Genomic DNA, 21101 nt, shown 5'->3' with positions numbered 1-21101 from the left:
TCTCACTTGTTGTGGGTCAGAGGTGATTCAAATGAGTCAGTGGGGTCTGAAAGGCTCAGATACAACAGATGCTGCTGAATCTGTGGCACAAGTAGGATTCATGCGTCCATAGCTGGAATGTCCTACAAGGTATGCATGCTGCGAATCAAGGGACTCTAGGTAGGGATAGTCCAAGGGATAAAAATGTTTGCACAATTTACTTTCAATTTTCACTCCCAAATCTTCCTGATACTCCATCACTGGACAAAATTTCTTTGTATCCAGGCACTGTCCTTAAAGATACCCCCCCCCCTCGCCACATCCTTTTCATAAGTATATTTGGGAGACGGTCTGAAAAAGCCTTTGGGGACTGGAGATATAACTCAATTGGTAGAGTGCTTGTCTAGCATGCAGAAGTCCTGGGTTTAACCCCCAGCTCCATATGAATTCAGGTGTGGTGGCACAAGCCTGTAATCCACAAGCCTCAGAAGTAGGTGTAGGAGGATGAAGAGTTCAAGGTCATGGTTGTCTACATAGTGATTTTAAGGCCAATCTGGAATACATCCGGGGAGGGGGAACCTGCTTGTCTGTATGAGGCTCTCTCTTATGCACACATTAATTAATGCCCAGGTCACATGGCTAGTAAGTGACCGCCAGCATTTGAGATCTCTTGACCACACATTCATTCATGTACGGTTTTCAGTGTATGATCATGGAACAGCCTGTGGGAGAGGCTAGTGGGAATTCTTCCAGTGGGTCTGTGAAGTTAGGGCTGTTCTCAGAACAAGCCTTTCACTCTCAGTCTCTTATGAATGTGCAGAGACTTGTCCAGGGTCTGAATAACATGTGATGGAAACAGACAGTCTGCAGAACCAGACATGAGGATCCAGCTGTCTTCTGTTATGCCAAACACCACAGAGGTTTGCAAATATAGAGCACAATGCTGTTCTTCTCACTCATTTTTGTTTCTTTGGTTTTGGGCTCTCTGGGAGTTCTCCGTAATTTCAAAGAGAAAAACAAAACAAAGCAACAACAACAACAACACAACCTACCACGTGACCAAATGCTGCAAAACTACTGCTTAGTAACATAGCTAGCAGGTCTCCTAGTCATTCTCGTCTGGCTGTGTCCTAAATGTCTTTGCCTCTGAGATGGCTAGTGTGTTGGCTAGATTTATGTCAACTGGACACAAACTAGAGTCATCTGAGAGGAGAAAAATCTCAATTGAGAAAATGCCTCCATAAGATTGAGCTGTCGACCAGATTGTAGAGCATTTTCTTAATTTGTGATTGATGGGGAAGGGCCCAGCCCATTGTGGGTACTTCCATCCCTGGGCTGGTGGCCCTGGGTCCTATAAGGAAGCAGCAGGAGCAAGCCACTGAGCAGCACCCCTCCGTGGCTTCTGCATCAGCTCCTGCCTCCAGGTTATTGCCCTGTTTGAGTTCCTGCCCTGGGTTCCTTCAATGATGGACTACAGTATAGACGTGTAAGCCAAATAAACCCTTTCCTCTCCAAGTCGCTTTTTGACCATGGTGTTTCATTGCAGTGACTAAGACAGCTGTGAAGAGAGGCACTTGGTGGGGTGGAGGTGGGGGAGATCTTCCAAGGGAGAGTGAAGCACCAAGAGCCTCTGGTGGGAGAGAGGGCAGCAGGAGGAGAACCCGGGAGACCCTAGGCACAAGAGTGTGTATTTCCCTGACCTAGAGGCAAGGGCAAATATATGGTTTAGAGAAGGGCAGGAAAACCACTTAGCAGCTCATGGTCGGGACAGATCACTCACCCTTGCTCGACTTGACTTTCCTTGACTGTGAAGCAAGAAGGCTGGATTAGCTCCGTTTTCAAAGTATGCTACAGTAAATACCACATCCAATCCTCATAGCAGCATTTAGAGATAAAGTCACAGGTAAGACAGCAGTCTTTAAATATTTAGTTTAAATTAGGCAGGTTTAGAGTTGTCTCCTACCATAATGCCACTCTACATGATGGAGGGGTTATTTGTTGAGAGAAGCTCTCACTATGTTCTCAGGCTGGTTTTAAGTGATTCTTTTGAATTAGCCTCTTGAAGGTTGGTATTACAGATATATAAAACTGAGTGGCTCCATCTTTGTTGGAGGTTTTATCCTCCGTGTAGGGCTGGGGAGTGAACTCAGGGTCTTGCACATTCTAGGTGGGTGCTTTACCCTTAGGCTACATCCCCAACTATACTCAAGGTGGTGTGTGTGTGTGTGTGTGTGTGTGTGTGTGTGTGTGTGTGAGAAGAGAGAGAGAGAGAGAGAAGAGAGAGAGACAGACAGACAGACAGACAGACAGACACTTTATGTAGCCCTGGCTGTCCTGAAAGTTGCTATGTAGACCACAGAGATCCATCTGCCTCAGCCTCCTGAGTGCTGGGATTAATAACATGCACAACAGTGCCTGGCTTTTACTGAGTTTGATATGCTTCCTGAAGTCAAGAGTACTGCAACCACAGAATGGCTTGGCCTAGGGAGAAAATGTCGTGGTCGACAGAAGAGACGAGGAGCCCCTAGAAGGCGATGATTTGATCAGGCTTTTTTCCTAGCTCAAAATCTTAGAAGTCTAAATCGCTTGGTTCCAAGCTGGTACACACAAGCCTTCACAGAACTGAGGGGAGACAGATTCGGAAAAGAAGGGTCAAGAGTCATCAGGCTTTCTGACTGCAGACATGAGGTTATATCTCAATGCTGGGACCTGATGCTGTGTTCCCGCCCAAGAGATAACATTCCATCAAAAGGGGGCACCAACGCCTACTCATTGGGTTGTGGTAGCTATTTAATGAGAAAACACATGTTGGACTAGATGGCGTGGACCCAGGTCTCAGGAAAGAGGGCTGACTTTTCTCCAGTTGAGAAAGTAGACAGTCGAAGACATGTGACCAGACTTGATTTGAAGAAAAGGTGAGATCCTAGCACTAATATGCTAAATAGGAAGAAAAGTGATCTGTGATGCTGTAGCCTGGAGCTTCAGAGGTTTGGGAAGCCATTTTGGTGGTCTGTTTCCACTTGTCTGCCACATGGAATATATCGGCTCCCCTGGGTCTGACGTCCTGGGAGACATGATGAATGAGCTGCAGTCAGGAGCCCTTTGTTCCCCATTTGTCATCTCTTGGCATGCTCAGAGGAGCCCTTGCTTTCCAACAGGTGAGTTGGATTAGATGGATTGTGTGTTGTCAAAACAGTAAGTAATGGGATGTTGTGGTCATTCTTTTGTGATGTAGAAGCAGGAAACATTTACGCATTTCAAGTTAGATTAACAGCAAGCTCAGGAAATGGACATTTATGGTTCCTGATCCTTCCTTCCCTACCTGTCATACTTGTTTTAAATTGCCAACCTAAAGTGCCTTATTCAACTTTTAAATCTATATTCTTTTTACAAAGGTATTTGGAGAAAATAAACACAAAATTAGGTATTATTTTGCCTAAATAAATATGGTGGGCAGAGAGCTATGATATTACTTGGTTCTGTCTCAGATACTTTTCAATTGCTATGATAAAACACCATGACCAACTTATAGAAGAAAGAGTTTATTTTTGGGTTACAGTTCCAGAGGGATAAGAGACCTTCACTGTCACAGCAGGGAACTATGGAGGCAGGCAGGCATGGCAGTGGGAGCAGCTGAGAGCTCCTGTCTTGAAAGGCAAGCAGGAAGCAGAGAGAGCAAACCAGAAATGGCAAGAGCCTTTAAGCTCTCAAAACCCCTAGTGACATACTTCTTCTGACAAGGCCACACCTTCTAAGCCTGCCAAAAAGGTGCCATCTATTGGGAACCAAGTATTCAAATGCCTGAGACTATGGGAGACATCTATTCAAATAACACAGTTCCCTGGGACAGGTCTGTGAAATGAGCTCCATTGGAAGAGTCGCTCTTTGGCAAAGAGTTAAAGAACCCAAACCCAGGCTTTGCATAGACTTGGGCATAGACTTTGGCATTCAAAAAAATTGGGTTTGAATTTGAGTTCCACTTTTTGCTGTATTTGCAACATTGGACTTTTTGGATTTTTGCAAGAGCGTATATGTGCATGTGCGTGTGGTGTAGGTGCACATATATGTATGTAGAGGCTTGGCAATCATGCCAGGTGTCTTCCTTTATCAGTGTTCATATTGTACATCAAGGCAGGGTCTCTCCGGAAACCTGGAATTCACTGTTTTGGTTAGTCTGGCTAGCTGGCTTGTGCTGGAGATTCCCTGTCTCTGCTGTCACATCTACCTGGTTTTTATATCAGTTCTGAGGATCTGAACTCTGATGTTTAGACCATTACATTTGCTTTACTTACTGAGCTATCACAATACTTTTGAGCCTTCAATTTCATGAAGTTGGAATTGATAGAAGCTGCCTGGTAGAACTTCTTGGAATGATTTATGTAAAGTATCTTCCAATTACAGATGCCTAATGAATGCTAGCTCCTGTGAGGGCAGTGATGTCTGTGCAGGTAATGCAGTATGCCTGGTTTTCTTAGAGCTATCTTACTCTGTTGAATTGCTTCAATGCTGCTATACTTACCACAGTATGCATGTTTTGAGGAGAAGTTAACTTATTATAACACATAGAGTCATAAGATTCACAAATAACCTTATGAAGGAAGTTCTTAATAGCTATAAAAACACTTGAACACATCTATATCATGTAAACACAAGATCATTCTAGGTATCAGATAAGGGAGAGTGTATAGGAGGATCCAACGGAGATTAAGCTGAGCTTGTATTTTTCTCTGTCCAGAGGACCAGCAATAATTTTGGGTCCTGGAAGGTGGATCCTTTTGAAATGGACAGGTTGTAGCTGTCACCTACAGAGAACACTCTTGGAAGGGCACATTGCTTTTAAGTTATGAGCCTTGCTTCTCTTAGAAGGGTACATGAGGCTCTGTATGAGGCAGGTCATTTCTTCACATTTCAGTAGTAATTTCCAGTTTCTACTTTGAATTTTGCTTTGGTTAATTTTGGGGGGGGGGAATAGAAATTTTTAGAGGAGAATACAAAAAGCTCTAAACATAAAGGGAAAGTTAAGAATGCATATTCATAAAGGACCCACATTTAAAAAGAGAAGCCATGGAGACACTGGCAATTCCTATAGTTGGCAGAGGGCTCCCTGTCTGAGTGTGTGAAAATACCCCCTACAAACCCAGGCATGAGAGAAACAGGCAGTTGAAATGCAGGGGAAATTCAAATGACCAAAAACAATAGACAATATGCTAATTAGCAATCAGAAAAATAAACTGTAAAACACAATGAAACATCATTATGCATTTTCTACAAAGGCTAACACTAAATAGACTGACAATAACTGACAACATGGAGCAGAGCAAAATTTCAGACACAGTGGGAGGGAAGACGACTTGGTAAACTATTCACTGGAAGTTTATGCAATCCATTAACATTGATGCTATACTTACCAGACTAATCAGCGACTCCAATCTGAAGTATAGATTCAATGGAATATTCCTTACTGTCTTTAATAGCTCTGAGCTGGGAACAGTCCAAATGCCCAAGTAAATGGAGGTCTACTTCCATACTGGCGCCCTGGGCCTCCATGAAAATTATCAACTGAAGTTACTTTGAGCATCATGGATGCCATTCATATACAAAGTATTAGCAAAAGAAGCTCAATATTATTCTAATTACCTAGAGGAAAGGGGGTTTTAACTTCAGGTTTCTGAATATTTAAGCAGTAAAATCATGAAGAAAGGAAGCAATTATGATAAACACCACCATCTGCTAGAGCTATGTTGTGCTGTTGGGACAACTGATTATGGTGTCAAGACATACCTTGGTTACTAGTTTAAAATCAGTAATAGATGGAATATTCACTTGATAGAAACTAACAAAGTCTGCAAATTTAGGGGCTTCCTACTCCCTACAGAGTGTTTAAGCATGTCTTAGCATATCACTGTCTTGAGAGACCTAGTACTGTTTCTTTCCTGGCCAGGAGAAGATAGTTATTAGGGGTTACAACATTTGGGTCTTTTTAGATGCTGGAAATTATTAGCCTTATTAGCTGAAACTTTAGGTGCCTATAGACATTTTGGTATGAGTTCTATACCAGAGTTGTCTGGTTTCTCAAAGAATTAAAGCATACGCAGTAAGACAAGAAAAAGATGACAGGAAAGGGAGAATCATAAGAAGCACTTCATGTGCTTGCTGCCCTGTAGCAGGGTCTTTGCAGGAGAGAATGGAACCAGTCTGTCAGGGGATTTGTGAAGTAGAAGATGCTGGACCAATTGTGAGGTGGCATTCCTGGGCTGAGCTGCGTGTTGAGAAGAGTCTGTGTGAATTGGGGAAGATAGGGGAAGGGCGTGCATATACAGCTCCACCTAGCACTGAGGGAAGGACTTGGCCCTTTGTAGAATACAGCAGTCTGTGCAGGGATTTGGACAAAAGTGGCAGGTTCCCAAGATGGACCAAAATCCTAGGACTGTGCAGGAGTATCCTTCAATGGTGACACTGTGTGACAACAGGAAGCAACAGCAGTAACAAGCAGATCTGACCTACACTTTTTTTTTTTTTTTTCCAGACAGGGTTTCTCTGTGTAGTCCTGGCTATCCTGGAACTCACTCTGAAGACCAGAGACTGACCTCAAACTCACAGAGACCCTCCTGCCTCTGCTGGGATTAAAGCTGAGTGCCGTCACCGCCTGGCCTGAACTCCTTGCCTCACATGAATGTGAGAGGAAGACTGCTCTTTTGGATTAGGTAGCTCCAAAAGGGAGTTTTAGAATAACTGATAGGGACAGAAGTTCTTCCAAAGTTCATTGAGAAATAAGTCATGTGACCCCCAAATATCACCTCCTAGTTCTCATATGAATTACCAAGATAAAATATATCTTTACGCTGTAGAAACCTGGTGGTGGCCACGTTAACCACATGATCAAGGACAGTATCACTTCTAATGGGAACAGTTAACTTGGTGACCTTCTGGTGTGACACCAAACTGTGGAAGATACTTGTACAGTAGTCTAATTGAGCAACCCTACTTTTCCTTCCTTCCTCCCTTCCTCCCTCCCTTCCCTTCTTTCTTTTTTTTTGTGTGCCCAGCTTTGAACACAAAGTTTGTGTATGCTACACATGCACTCTACCACTGAGTAATAGCCCCATTCTTATCAAATATGTTTAACCAGAGTATGATAAGTTTATAGGACATATAGAGACTAGAAGAACATGACAATGGGAAACAACCACATGAGTTCAGAATGTGAGACAGTCAACAAGACCGTTGGCCTGCAGTCTTTGGAAACTCAATTTCATGAGAATTAAGAGTGTGCTGTGGGAGCAGCTGCTGTCTGAAAGGCCAAAGAACTGTGACAATCAAATATACTGGCTTAGAAAATAAAAATAGTCACAAAAGTGAATTTGGAAATAATTGTGGATTTTGACTTGGACCAGATGTTAGATGACATTAGAATCATTGCTGCTTCCTCATGCACGATAACGCTTCAGCAACCATAGAGGGGAGGGATCATTATTCTTGGGAGATATGTTCACGTCTACAGAAGTGAAGTGCTTTGATTAATATGGCATCAGAAGGAAGTTTATATAGAGATAGAAGAAGCAAACCGCAAAATGTTGACAATTGTTGTAAATATGGAGGATGTATAGATGTTCATTTTCTTATTCTTTCTGTGTTTATGTATGATCAACAATTTCATAATTAGGAAATAGAGAGGCTGGAGAGAAAGCCCAGCTGGGTTTGAGTCCCAGCACCCACATGGCAGCTCACCACCATCTGTGACTCCAGTTCCAGGGGGTCCGACACTCTCCCCTGTACTCCCTGGGCACCATGTTCAAGCATGATGCACAGACATATATGCAGGCAAAATACCTATACAAATAAATAAAGAAATAGAGGAAGCAGGACGACTCCGGGGGAGTCAAAGAATCCCTGGAAAAACCAAGAGATGGAACAATTGTGCACATGGATCAGCAGCGTGTGATCACTGAGAGCACCCATTGTGACAGAGAGCAATGTGTCAACCCCACAGAGCCGTGATAGGCAAGGCTGCTTGCTTTCAAAGGGTGGCTGGCGTTCCTATTAGCAGTCAGTCTCTTCCGCTCGAGACAGATTTCCAGACAATCTGAGGTGACTACCATGCTCTCATTTACAGGCACGGCTTTCTCTTGCAGCCGCTATTTTTCAGGAGACCTAGAAGGTGCAGACTGTTCCACTGTCTGCATTAGGAACAGCTTGACTTGCTTCATTCAGGCTCTGACTGTCTCGACTTTGGTGTGTTTGTTAGCAGCTGCAGAGAGCGGAGGGCGATGAGCATGTGCCTGCTGCTTGTGGTACCGCTGCAGACAGCTGTCACCTGGGTCTCCTCTGCAAACAGAGGCTCCAGGTGACTGTGTGCTTTCCACTTGACAGCCTGCATGGGGTCCTGTTGGGTCTTAACCTGGGCTTCCCAGAACCTTCTCTTGGTGACAGTGGATGAGCTTTAGCTATTCTGTGATCCTCTTTAAATAGTTGTACAAATCTTAGCTTCCCCGACCCCCTAAATGTTCCTAGCTCTTAGCACATCACAGTAAATGGTTATAAATCAAGAAATTAAGGAACCACAGGCCTAGTCTAACCTGCAAACCTCTGTAGCAGACAGAGGAATTGAGAGAATGTGTTAGGAAAGACATCAGGTTGGTTTTGGGCATTTTTTGACACGCCCGTATAACATGATGGAGCTGACCTGCTTTTTGTCCACTGCAGACTGAGCTAATGGCCCAGCAAAATTGATTGAATAAAACTGAACCACAGGAGCTTCCACTGTGAGCATAGAAGCCCAGAGAGCAGAGACAAGTCTGGTTGAAAGCCTACAACAGGAAACTGAGGAACAGCGCTTCCAGTCTCTAGAAGCCAGTGACAACAGGCTACATCAGTTCTCTTCTTTTGCTTGGGCTATATATAAGGAATATATATAACTCTAAGGAAAAGAAGTTACTGACAGTATCTGTGAGGTTAGCCATAGTGGCTCATGTCTGTAATCTCAGCGCTTAGAGAACATGGGCAGAACAATTACTGTAAGTTTGGGGGCCAGCCGGAGTTACAGAATGAGACCCCGACTCAAAAACAGTGAAAAAGAAACAAAATAAAACAGCATTTTGTGTGTGTGCATGCCTGTGTGTGTTAATATACTCCATTCCTTCATCCACTCTCCTCTCTGCCTAGTCCACATATGTCCTGCTTAGCAAAATGGGTGCCTTGGTAAGACTGACCCAAGGGACACTAGGGATCAGTTTTCTTTGTGAAACATGGAAAACACTTTAGGGAATGGGGCATGGTTGTGTTCACTACCAAGGTAAACCAGGTGTGGTGGTGCATACCTTTAATCCTGGCAGAGGCAGGTGGATCTCTGGGAGTTTGAGGCCAGCCTGGGCTACCTAGGAAGTTCCAGGACAGCCAGGGCTATGTAGAGAGACCCTGTCTCAAAAAAATAAAAATAAAAAAACAAAAATAAAAAGCAAGGTAAAGCAGACCAAAGTTCTTAAAGTAAACCTAAGTTTGAGGGGTGAGGGTGAGGGCAGAGGCAGAGATAACCATAAGCAAGAACAATGTAATTTAGATCATGTTGGGAAGGCATCTGGGTGCTGTAGAGAAGGACCCACTGGGTCCCTAGGCTGCCGCTCCTACAAGGTGGGATGACTCTGGGTTTTGTGGCTTGCTGCTGTCAATCTCTAGTCTCTTAGTATCAGCTGCTCATGAACATCCAGTGACCTGGGGGCCTTCCACTGAAATGCTCCTATAGCTTCTTCCCATGGCCAAGTTAGCTTTCATGGCATGCCTGAGATGCCCCAGAGGGGCAACTGTTGCATGTTTTACTCTGCTGCTATTAGATTAGAGGCTCACAGAGGACTTATTCAGACATACCACACAGGGAAGAATACCTTGGTGACTAAAGCACTCTTGGCCACAGTCCCCAAATACCTTTCAGCTCAGATCGTATCAGTGAAAGTTCTCGTGTATCTTTGACTTGAGTCTTGTGACTGGGTCAAGGACTGTCACCATTTGCTTGTTCATTCAATTCACTTACTTGACGTTGTTTCACAGTTTATTTGCATTTTCACTCATCTGTCGGGGAGGGGGGAGTATGTTGACTCTCGGTGACAATACACAATTGTCCTCTCTATATATTTAGGCTCACCTTTGAGACTTAAGACCTTGGCGTCATCTTCAGTTTTTCCCTTTTTCCCGGTTAGCGCCTCTTCTCACTCTGTGATGTCCACCCAGAAGATTCTCCCATATTTAGCCCTCTGTAGCCCTTTCATCTCACTGGTGAGTCCTGTCTATTTCCCACATTAGCTTTTCTATTGTTTGTCTTTTGTGTCATCTTTAGCTCTAGCCCAGATTTTCTGGACCTGTCTTTTTTTTTTTTTTTTTTTACTTACCGCACATTGGTGTGTACTCCAGCCTAGGCGAGTCTCTCACCGCTTTCTGGAGTCTACTGCATCTTCACGCAGTTAGGACTTTTGAAAAAACCAGGTTATGCCTTTTTCGTTGAATTCCCCCCTACCTTGACATTCCACCCATCCTTGACAATTGAGGTATTTGAGTTCAAATCTCACCTTTCCTGGGAAACCCACCCTGGTTCCTCCAACTTGGCTCTGTATCCATCGCAACATTAAAAGCACACGCTACACTCAAGGGGGGATTTGTTTATGTTATTTATTTATGGTGCTTAGCAAAATCAGGTTCATATGGTGACATGTGTTATTGCTGCTCAGTGGGGAATTTGCTCAGGGCCTGAGCTGGAATATGCATTCATTTCTTCATTAATTCCGTGTCAGGCCCTCAGCTCAGTCCTGAGAATGTACCCAGGGTCTCTAAGGACTGGCTTGAGAGGAATGAGGGGCAAAGGAACTTAGCAGTTGGGTAAAGAAGTAAGGTCTGAAGTCTGGGAAGCAAGGAAAGATCATTGGGGTAGGTTACAGAATGCTCCACAGAAGGAGAGATGGCTGAGCTGTAAGGGCGTATCTAGCCTTATTTTCATAATTCTAAGATACTCTTTTTCCACATCTCAAAGTCAGGATGTATACATTTAATATGCCAATGTTTCTCTCCGACCCCCAAGCCTGGACATGTAGGTACCACCACAGCCAGCTGTATACCATATATCTTAACAGTACTCAGGAGGCTGAGGCAAGAGGATCATGAGTTTGAGGCCAGCCTGGGCTAGAACATATCACAGAGACCAAAAAAAAAAAAAAAAAAAAAAAAAAAAAAAAAAAAAAAAAATGTGCAGTAGTAAGATTTTGGAGGCTGCATAATATAGCTTCACTTGAAAAAAATGATGGGTGTGGGGTTGCCATGTGTTCATTCCCAACTGCTGCTTTGAGAAATCATCATGATGCTCTCCCATAGTTCTGCAGGCTGTAAATTCAAGTGTATCTCAAGGACCTGAAATCAAGATGGCAGCAGGTCTGGTTCTTTCTAGGGACTCTTGGGGAGGAGTCTAGTCCTTGTCCTTTCCAGCTTCTAAAGGCCTCCTGCATTCCTGGGCTTCAGGCCCCCTCTCCCAGTTTGCTTCTGTTGTCCCTGGCCTTCTGACTCTGACTCCCCTCCTTCCAATCAGATCCACACGTATAAACTGGGATCGTTCCTCCATCTCGGGATACTCACCCTGGCAAAACAAGCTAATAGCCACAGGTTCTGGGGGTTTGAACAAAGGTATCTTTGGGGACATAATTCAGTGGATGACAGAAGTATTTATTTTAAGGATACTGATATGTTTTTAGAGCCTAAATGTGGGATTATAGCTACATCTCAGGAAGAGTCTAGAATCTTTTTGGTTCCTACATCTGCTCCTGTCTTCGTGACTATATTCTTCTCTCTTGTTCTTGGCAGACTGATTCCCTCTGCAGCGCAGCCAACCTGCAGGGACATGACTGCTGGCAGCCCAAGGGTCTGGGCTACACTTATCCAACTTGCCCCTTTGTACCATCTCTAGCCTGATGACCAAAAGAAGAACTAATCGATACTTTTATTACTACTACTATCATCATTATTATTGTCTTTTGATCTCACAACGTAACCCAAACTGACCTTGACCAGTCTTCCTGCCTCTTCTTACCAAGGGCTGGGGTCACAGAGTTGCACCACCACGGCTAGCTGACTGGTACTCCTAGATCAACCCTATCAAGCCAAGAACGCAGCAGCAGCCTAAGGTAGAGCTTCAGCCAGAGTGTAGAGCTGTTCTCCATGGCACAAATGCTCCTGGGAGGCAGGCATTCGAGGCAAGGGCCTTGGGCATGCATTTAAGCATAGTCCTCTACTGAGAAAGACATGGCTCATCAGAAAGTTGAGTGAGAGGGTGCTGTTTCAGATAAAGATAGTGGTCAGTGTTGGTCAAACAGTAGGGATTCAGGGAACATTTATAAAGCCGAGTTGTGAAGCTTCCTTTCACTTTTTTTTTGCCTGCAAAGGAGTTCTTCACCAGGTCCTGCTCTCCCTCCCTCCCTCCTCCACCAGCCACACTGTCATGTGCTACATGCCCTGTCTAGAATTCTTTAGTCCCTTTCTTCCTGTCACAGAATAAAGCCCAAACTCTAGCCTGACACGGATGTATGGAACGATGAATCTCCTTTCCTCTACCCAGGACAGAATAATAATGCCAACACCATCATAGAAGTATAGACAGGATTGAGTGAATTGAAGGGGCCCTCTACTCAACAGCGCCTCTCGGTGGTGAGTCCTCCATACAGGGCAGGTTGGCTTCCTGCTGCTCCTGAGGAATCAGTCACAGTCTTTTTCATGGTGGAGTCTTCTTTTACCTGGGACTCTAGCCTTGCAAATACCTGACCCTATCTTGTCTTTAGTCTTCCTTATTCCTTTAGGTTCTGCCAGGCTAGGGGGCTTGTTCTTTCCTCCTAATTCTGAAGACTTTCTAGTCCTGTTCTACAGTCTCAGAATAGGTTATATAGTCGAATTTCCTACCTAAATGTGGGAAACCATCCACGCACTGCCTTCCCGGGGGCCATTAGCTTCTACTTGAGCGCTTTGAATGCTGATGAGCCATACTTAGCCTGCTTGTTCCCATTTTTTTCAACAGCTCTAATTAAATAATGAAAACATGCAATTATCTTTTTAGTCATGACTGTCTTGCCTTTTTAATAAAAATTTCAGTTCTTTCACAGGAACAAAGTAACTGCTCAAAAGGCATTGATTATATTTATGCCTTAAATTATAATTTCATGACATTAGTAGTTAAACCATTTCTCCCATTTTCTTCTAGCTATACCAGTTGTTGGAGGAGATGGCTTGCATTGAAAGCCTCATGATTATTGGATGATGCCTACAGTGAACTTTAACACAAAGACAGTAGAGAAAACCCTTCTGACTGAAGCTGATGCCTCTTGGTATGTCATCCAACTTTGCTTAGGTCTCTCTCTCTCTCTCTCTCTCTCTCTCGCTCTCGCTCTCGCTCTCGCTCTCGCTCTCTCACTGTGTATGTGTGTGTGTGTATGCAGTCTCTCTGTGTAGCCCTGGCTTACTGGAACTATGTAGACCAGGCTGGCCTCAAATTCACAGAGACCCACCTGCCTCTGCTTCCTGAGTGCTGGAATTAAAGGTGTGTGCCACCACACCCAGCTTTAGGTCAATTTTGATTCTTACACATTTGAATTTTCAAAAGGAAAAGCTATATTATAAAACATTTACTATGGTTCGAGGCATCTCTCCAGTCTTTTCATGACTTATATGCAAATATATCCACCTCTGTATGTCTGATTTGGATTTTACATAAATTGGGACCAAACCATATATTCTCCTCTTTATTATTATTATTTTTGTGTGTGGGGAACTTGGGAATGAACACAGAGCCTTGTACATACTAGTCAAGGGCTCTACCACTGAGTTATCACTCTACCACATATCTAGCACCTATTATTATTATTGTTGTTGTTGTTATCATCACTATGGTGGTTTATTTTATTTATTTATTTTTTAAGATTAGGCATTACTATATGGCTCTGGCTGCCAGAAACACTCTACGTAGACCCATTTGTCTTCAAACTCACAGAGATACACCTGATTCTGCCTTATGAGTGCTGAGATAAAGGCATGTACCACCATTCCTGGCATCATTTCTTAAGACAATTGTCTAAGCTGGCTTCACATTTGTGGTAATCCTTCTGCCTCAGTCTCCCAAGTTCTGGGATTCCTAGTACGAGCCACACATATTGGAATGCATTTTTAGTTTTGAAATGGGGTCTTACTTAATCACTTAGGTTGGCCTCAAACTCACTATTAGCTCCTTTAAAATTATTTATTTCTTACTGTTTGTGTATGGTATATGCGAGAATGTGGGTATTTATGTACCCTGGCATATGTGTGGAGGTTGGAGGCACACTTTCAGGAGCTGGCTATCTCCTTCTGCCTGTGTGTGGTTCTGGGGATTGACCTGAGGTTATCAAGTTAGTGTGGCAAGTCTACCGAGCCCTCTCAATGTCTCTGTGTTGACTTTTAAAAATACAACATAATAGGGTTGGGGATTTAGCTCAGTGGTAGAGCGCTTGCTTAGCAAGTGCAAGGCTCTGGGTTCGGTCCTCAGCTCTGAAGAAAAAAAAAAGTTACATCAGGCAGTGGTGGTGCACGCCTTTAATCCTAGCACTTGGGAGGCAGAGGCAGATGGATCTCTGTGAGTTCAAGGCCAGCCTGGTCTACAGAGAAAGTTCCAGGACAGCAACAGCAACACAGAGAAAGCCTGTCTCAAAAAAAAAAAAAAATAAAAAAAAAAGACAACATAACAATTTATGTTCACATGAAAAAACAATGTATTTTCACATGAAGACATAAAACTTGAAAAAATTTAATGACTTCATGGTTGGCATTACTAATTTATTATTTTTTCCGTTTGGTTAACCCATATATTGTTGTAGATTGATTCTTGAATTCTGATTTCTTTACCTTGAAAGACATGAGAAAGATTAATGACCTCTATAAACCTATGTACAAATTCACTCACTATTGCCATCTGATTTTGTTCTTCCCCCAAGTCCATATGTGGATGTCCTAGCCCTGAGCACTTCAGATATGACCTTATTAGAAAAAAAAAAGATTGCTGTGGGTGGAATTAGTCAAGGTGCAGGGTGGTGGTGGTGGGGCTAATATAATGGGATTTGTCTTCTTATGAAAAGGAGAAATTTGGAGACAATACATGGGGAGAACATCAGGTGACACAAAGGCAGAGCCCAGGGTGATGCTTCTATCAGCCAAGGAGTGTCAGTGAATGTCAGTGAACATCCAAAGTGAGCAAGACCACAGGGAAGAGTCTCTCTCAGGTCCTTTGAAGGGTATGAACTTATGGACATCTTTACTTTGGACTCAAAAATCTCCAAAAATTTGAGATGATGAATTTCTGTTGTTTAAGTTTCCAAGTTTATGCTCCTTTGTTAAGACAGTTCTAGAAAATTAATATATCTAACTTTAAAAAAATGAGTGCTTAATATTTGAGGCAGAAAATATTAGAGTAATATTCTGATTTCAAGTGACAGCATTTCTTAGTTAACTGGGTACCATTAGTCTATAGCCCAACAATATATTAAAAGATTATGACTATTCTATAGCCCACAGCTTTAAGGAAATGGTCTGAGATATAACATAGTGATGAGCTGAATGGGTAAAAGTCAAATAACCAGTGATTTAGAAAGGTAAAAAAAAAAAATACTAAAAATTCCAGTGATAAGGATGTGGTTATCAAAGACCTTCCTTATATGGTAGACCAGTTTTTCTGGCTTTCAATTAAGTGAGGTAACATGAACAAAAAGTATTCTTTGGGCAACTAAATGATAATGACATGATCTGACTCTCATGACAGCTCTATGTAAAGCCTCACAAGAATAGAAACTCAGTTTACTTTATTTATCTTGGTATCTTTTTGGGCGCAAATTATTTTTCATAAAAGGAATAACTAGGTACAATAGTATGTACTTGTAGTCTTAGCTAACTAGAAGGCCGAGGCAGGAGGATCACTCAAGTCCAGGAGTTCTATGCTAGCCTGTGTAACAAACACTGTCTAATGAGTGAGTATATATTTTTAAATTTCTCTTCTTATGATTTTAAAAATTAATTTAACATTTATAAAGGCAAGGGCTATTGCTGGTCCTTCTTAATGGGATCTACAGCTAGAGCTGTAAAACCAATCTAATGAAACATTTTCATAATATACTTTAAATGGGACAAGGAAGTCATAATTTTTCTACATTTTTAGCACAAAGACTAGTTCTTCTTTTCTTTGTTCCCCCCAAACAAGTTGCTACCCCGAGTCTTTTCTATTTCAATATTCTAAACTTGCTGCTACTTCCTTAATTCTTTTAGTACTGAAGTTCCAGAGCCTACGGGGCCTTCCAGGAAATTCCAACAAGTGAAGGAAATCAGGTAAGAGACAATAGGGAGAGGCGGGGGACTGGTGGAATATTAGAGAATCTGGACACCCACTGAAGTGATATGGTATACCATTTGGCTCAGTTGTGTGGGATATGGTAAGTCTATTATGGCCAGATTTTCATGTTTCTTAGGAGGTACCAGAAATATAGAATTATACGTGATATCTGTCAATTTGAAAATGTTTCAAATTGAAAAAAAAAACCCACCACATTGGCCTATAATATCCATTCTTTGCTGGTGAACACACCTTATAGTTTAACAGTTTGTAACTTCTATTTTTCCAAAATGGGTAATTCCTGGAGCTCTGGGCACTGATTCCCTAGGAACCACCAGGGACTTTAGCATGAGAATGGTGGAGAGCAGACTGAGACACATAAACGCACAAGGAAGTCTGAGTCATGTTTTAAACTATTTGTATTTTTTTTTTATTGCAAAACATTTGTTACAGAAATTCCAGAAAGTTCTTTGCCTGTAGAATCTGCCAACTTCTGCTTCAAATTATATATCTAAACAGACAAGCTCAAAGTGCATTGTGAATCCAGTAACAGACCGTTAAAAAAGAACAATGCCTCTAGATTTATATATATATATATTCATAGTGTCAGTAGATATGCAAACCTCTTTCTATCATACATGAAAGAAGGAAAAGATGTATATATATATTTAGTAAACCCAATTTCAAAATCATCATATTTATAGGAATTCATTTAAAAATGGTATCTGAATAATTTCCCCCATTATAAACTATGGTTAGAACATTTACAAGTGAGAGTCTAAATGCTATGTTACGAAATGGCTATGAGTAGAGTGTACTGACTACATGGACTGTCTTACACAGTGGTAGCAGCAATAGAAACTCAGTTCAGATGCTCCAGTGACAGGAAGCAGGTAAGTCTTCACAGGCTACAGTATCCTTCCTCATAGTCTCCCTCACGCTGATCCTGTGTTTGGATCCAGTCAAACATGCTAATTAACATACATGGAAGTCATCCAGGAGTCACCCCGAATAGGGTGAACTGCTTCTCCCAACTCAGAATTCTTGAGTGTATTTGATGTGTTTGCTCTCTATGTGAGAATCATGAATCAGACCGTGCTTGGCTCCAAATCAGAGGCCCCCAAACATGGCCATTGGGAATTCTGCTGGCGCATACCTATGTGGCTAGTACAGAGGTTGAAAACCCATATTTGAATCTTTCTGTGGGACATATATATATATATATTTGCATGCCCTTGCATTGTCTTTCCTAGGCCCATTCCTTTGCATTCTAGATCTGGGTCTTGCATTGAGTTTGTAATCCCTTCATAGAGAGAGAGGCAGGCGGCTGGGTGAAGATGTAGAGGGCCTTTCAGGATTCAGACAGGCAATTCAGAATTGGACATGACAGGTGCTACAGCAGCCACGTTAGGAACTTGGTTGGAGGGAGGAGGTGAAGTCAACTGGAAGATCAGACCTGGGTCAAATTCAGAACATCTGGCTTTTCCATGTAGTTGATGTTTGAGATTACTGTTTTGGGGTCCATAGGGAGGTAATGGATGAGTCTGTTGGTCTCACACACACGGAAAAAAAAAGGAGCTAGCTTTAGACTAAGGAAAAAGAAAGAAAGAAAAAAAAAAAAAAAGCTGTGCCCCCAGGCCCAAGGCTGATCACACCCTGTGCCTCACATTCTTCAGCAATCCAAAAGGCCTGGAGCCATAGCTGGCATTAATGCCCCTCAGAATCTATGGGCATCTACATAGATGTCCATCCGTTCACTTTCCAGCCCCCAACACCCATGCGGGGATCACATGCTGCAGAAGGTGACCAGTTATTCCAGGAAAATTAGGAAAGGAATCACCTCTTTTGATTATTCTGGATGATCTGGTTACCTGCACCCCCTCTTAGATGACACACAGAAATCAGTACATCTTGATTTTATTAGGGGTGATCAGCACAAGGAGGTCACGAGAGCAAAGGCCACACTAACACTCTCCGAAATTAATTTGAAAAAGAAAAGTGTTCTTCTTTAATCAGAACCAACCCCCTCTTTTATTGACTCTAATCTGAGAGACAAGATGCTTGACTCGTAGACACCAGAGACAGCACAGGTCAAAGCTGGTGGAGAGGAAAGATTTCCCTACTCATTTGGGGAGCATTTAGACTGTGCAAGTTGGAACCATCCTTTTCCAGATGTTGAATGACTTCTAACAATGGAACAGCGACTTCTTTAAAGAAGACACTCTTTGGAGTCACCTGGTGCTTCATCAAAAACACCCTGTTCCCACCTCTGGGCCCAGCTCACCCACAGGGTGTGAAAGCCACAGGACAAGAAGGGAGGTCTCATCCATTACCGTGGGACCATCCACTCATAGCGATCTGTGTCTTTCTGTCCTGTCATCGTGGACCTTTGGCTTTCATCTCTGGTTTAGCAATTTGCACCCAGGAAGCCTTAAAGACTGTGTCTTTTGCATCTCACAGATGCTGCCACACCTGGACCTCGGGACTCCAGAGTGGGGCTGGCTTGTCGTCTCTGGGTCCCCTAGCTATTACAACTTGCAGTTGATACCTTATTTCATAGTATTCGTTCAGAGCTTCACCAGCTTGAAAGAAGAAACCCTTGACTACTTAGTTTTAATTTTTGAAACCTGAACATAGTCCCATTTTAAGAAGCCCAACAATTTGAGCGGGTCCCTAACTGGCTTAAGCATTGCAGCAGACAAGAGTAAAATGTTAAGTGCACTAAAAAAAAAAAAAAAAAAAAAAAAAAAAAAAGTCAAAATAAATGCATAAAGCACAGCATGCATTGTGCTGACACAAAATTAAGACAGGGTTTGGAGAGGGATTACTTCAGTCAAGTCAAATTGTTATTGTAAAGATTAGTGAGTTGAATGCAATATCTAGGCCAAGTATACAGCCACCTAAACATTTAACATTAGCATCACTTTTTCTAGAACAGACTGTGCTACGGAATGAATGTATTTATAAAATACTGTACACTGCTTCCACGTGGGGTCAGCAGACGTAAACAAACAGCTAATTCAACTGGAGTTTAAAATATTTAAGTTCATTTGCTATATAGTATTTTGCATAACATGCCAGCTTGTCAGAACCATACCGTGCCTCTCACAGCTAGCGGGACCTGGTAGAGGATGCACATCATCTTATACAAATATTTTACAGTGGTCTGAGGAGTGTGCACAACATAATGAAGACCAGGAACAAAAATTCCCGTTATCGGAGGCTGCTAAATAACATGGAAATGGGAACATACTCAATCCTTACCACATGTGCTTCTTTATTGAATGTTACAGATTTATAAATGAATATAAAGCTGTCCTGTAACGTTCATTAATACAACCACATGCTACAACTATGCTGGGTTAAACACAGGTTACAGATAGGTTTACATGTGTTTTATGATACAGCATTGCCCAACATGTCACATGGCATAGCCTATAGATATAGCATGATGGATAACTGGATAATATTATCTTTAAAGAAATCAAACAGCCCAAACATCCAGGAAGATTAGACTGTACAGCTGCAGAAAGAAGAAGCGTACTATCCAGTGATCTACCATAATGTTATCTATAGAAACCAGATTTTTAAAATACATTTGTAACATTCAGAAGAAACACATTTTGTGTTTTCACAAGTACAATCCCCCCATTTCATTATTCTGGTATAGGTATATTATATATATATATATATATATATATATATGTATATATATATATATTTATAGGGGAACTTTCAAAGTGCTAATTAATATCTGGTCCTGGAAGCTTCAATTTAAAGAAACGCCCAGTTCTATAAAGTGCCACACTCTGACTGCCCTCCTTTTGGCTTTCAGAAACACAAACCGGCCATGACAATTATTTTCTTACTTTCTAGCACTCCAATCTATCAGTTTCTAACTGTAAATATAAAATATGGCCATTTTTATAAAACATCCTTAACTCCTTTCCCAAAAGGAACAAGCAAGCAATTTAGAACAAATCATTACACATCACAGTATATAAAAATTGGCACCTATGAAGCAGATGATTGAATAAGCTATCTCTTTCTTGAGCCCTCTATGACTTTATTTATGTATGGTCTTCAGTGACTGGCTGCTCATGAGCTGCTTAATTCACAAGGCAGGTTATTCAGGTCCCCTCAGTCAGGGACATGGTGGGACAAATGAGATGAACACAAGCTGTCCATACAAGGCCACAGAATCAATGCCACATTGGTGTGCAGAGAGCCCAGAAATGGCAGGAGATGGGACTGGAAATAACATACACGCATGTGCACAGGAAGGAGATGGCTTATGAGACCTACACAGTTTGTGTCTTAAGTTGTTTACATTTGGCTTAGAGATTTCACACACTTCACCAAGGATGTTAGCACTTAATTTTCATGCAGAACAAAAGCTCAGGACTGTTAAGTGTTTCCTTTCCCAGGTCACTGTCTTTCTCTCAGGTGATCACAACAAACAAACACTCAGACTTGTCCTTTCTCTCTCTTGCTTCCAATGAGGTCCCAAGCCAGGCCCCACAGTGCTTGGTACCCTGCTCTATGGTCAAAGATGATGATTTCATTTCCTTGGATTCCCCTGTGGATTCCCTCAGAGTCTTTGCCTTTGAGAATGCTTGCTACTCAAAGTCATGAAAATGTTAGGGCACAACACCATCCAGCTAATCAGCCGTATCTAATCTAAGGAACGGAAATGCTGAGACTTGGCCTTCCAGAGATTCACAGGGAAGTGGTCTACAAGTGTATCGTGCCT

General features: G+C 42.3%; 1 long non-coding RNA gene across 1 annotated transcript; it reads left to right on the top strand.

Moving 5' to 3' along the window:
* The first annotated feature begins 12435 nt into the window (after nucleotides 1-12435).
* On the top strand, nucleotides 12436-19102 carry LOC119089144. The gene is made up of 2 exons (XR_005093015.1): nucleotides 12436-13325; nucleotides 16285-19102. It is a non-coding gene; the product is annotated as an uncharacterized LOC119089144 (long non-coding RNA).
* Nucleotides 19103-21101: the final 1999 nt, after the last annotated feature.

Source organism: Peromyscus leucopus, chromosome 1, assembly GCF_004664715.2.
Source record: "Peromyscus leucopus breed LL Stock chromosome 1, UCI_PerLeu_2.1, whole genome shotgun sequence".
Classification (NCBI taxonomy): Eukaryota; Metazoa; Chordata; class Mammalia; order Rodentia; family Cricetidae; genus Peromyscus; species Peromyscus leucopus.
Note: the sequence above shows the minus strand (reverse complement) of the source record. Positions and strands in the feature narration are given on the sequence as shown.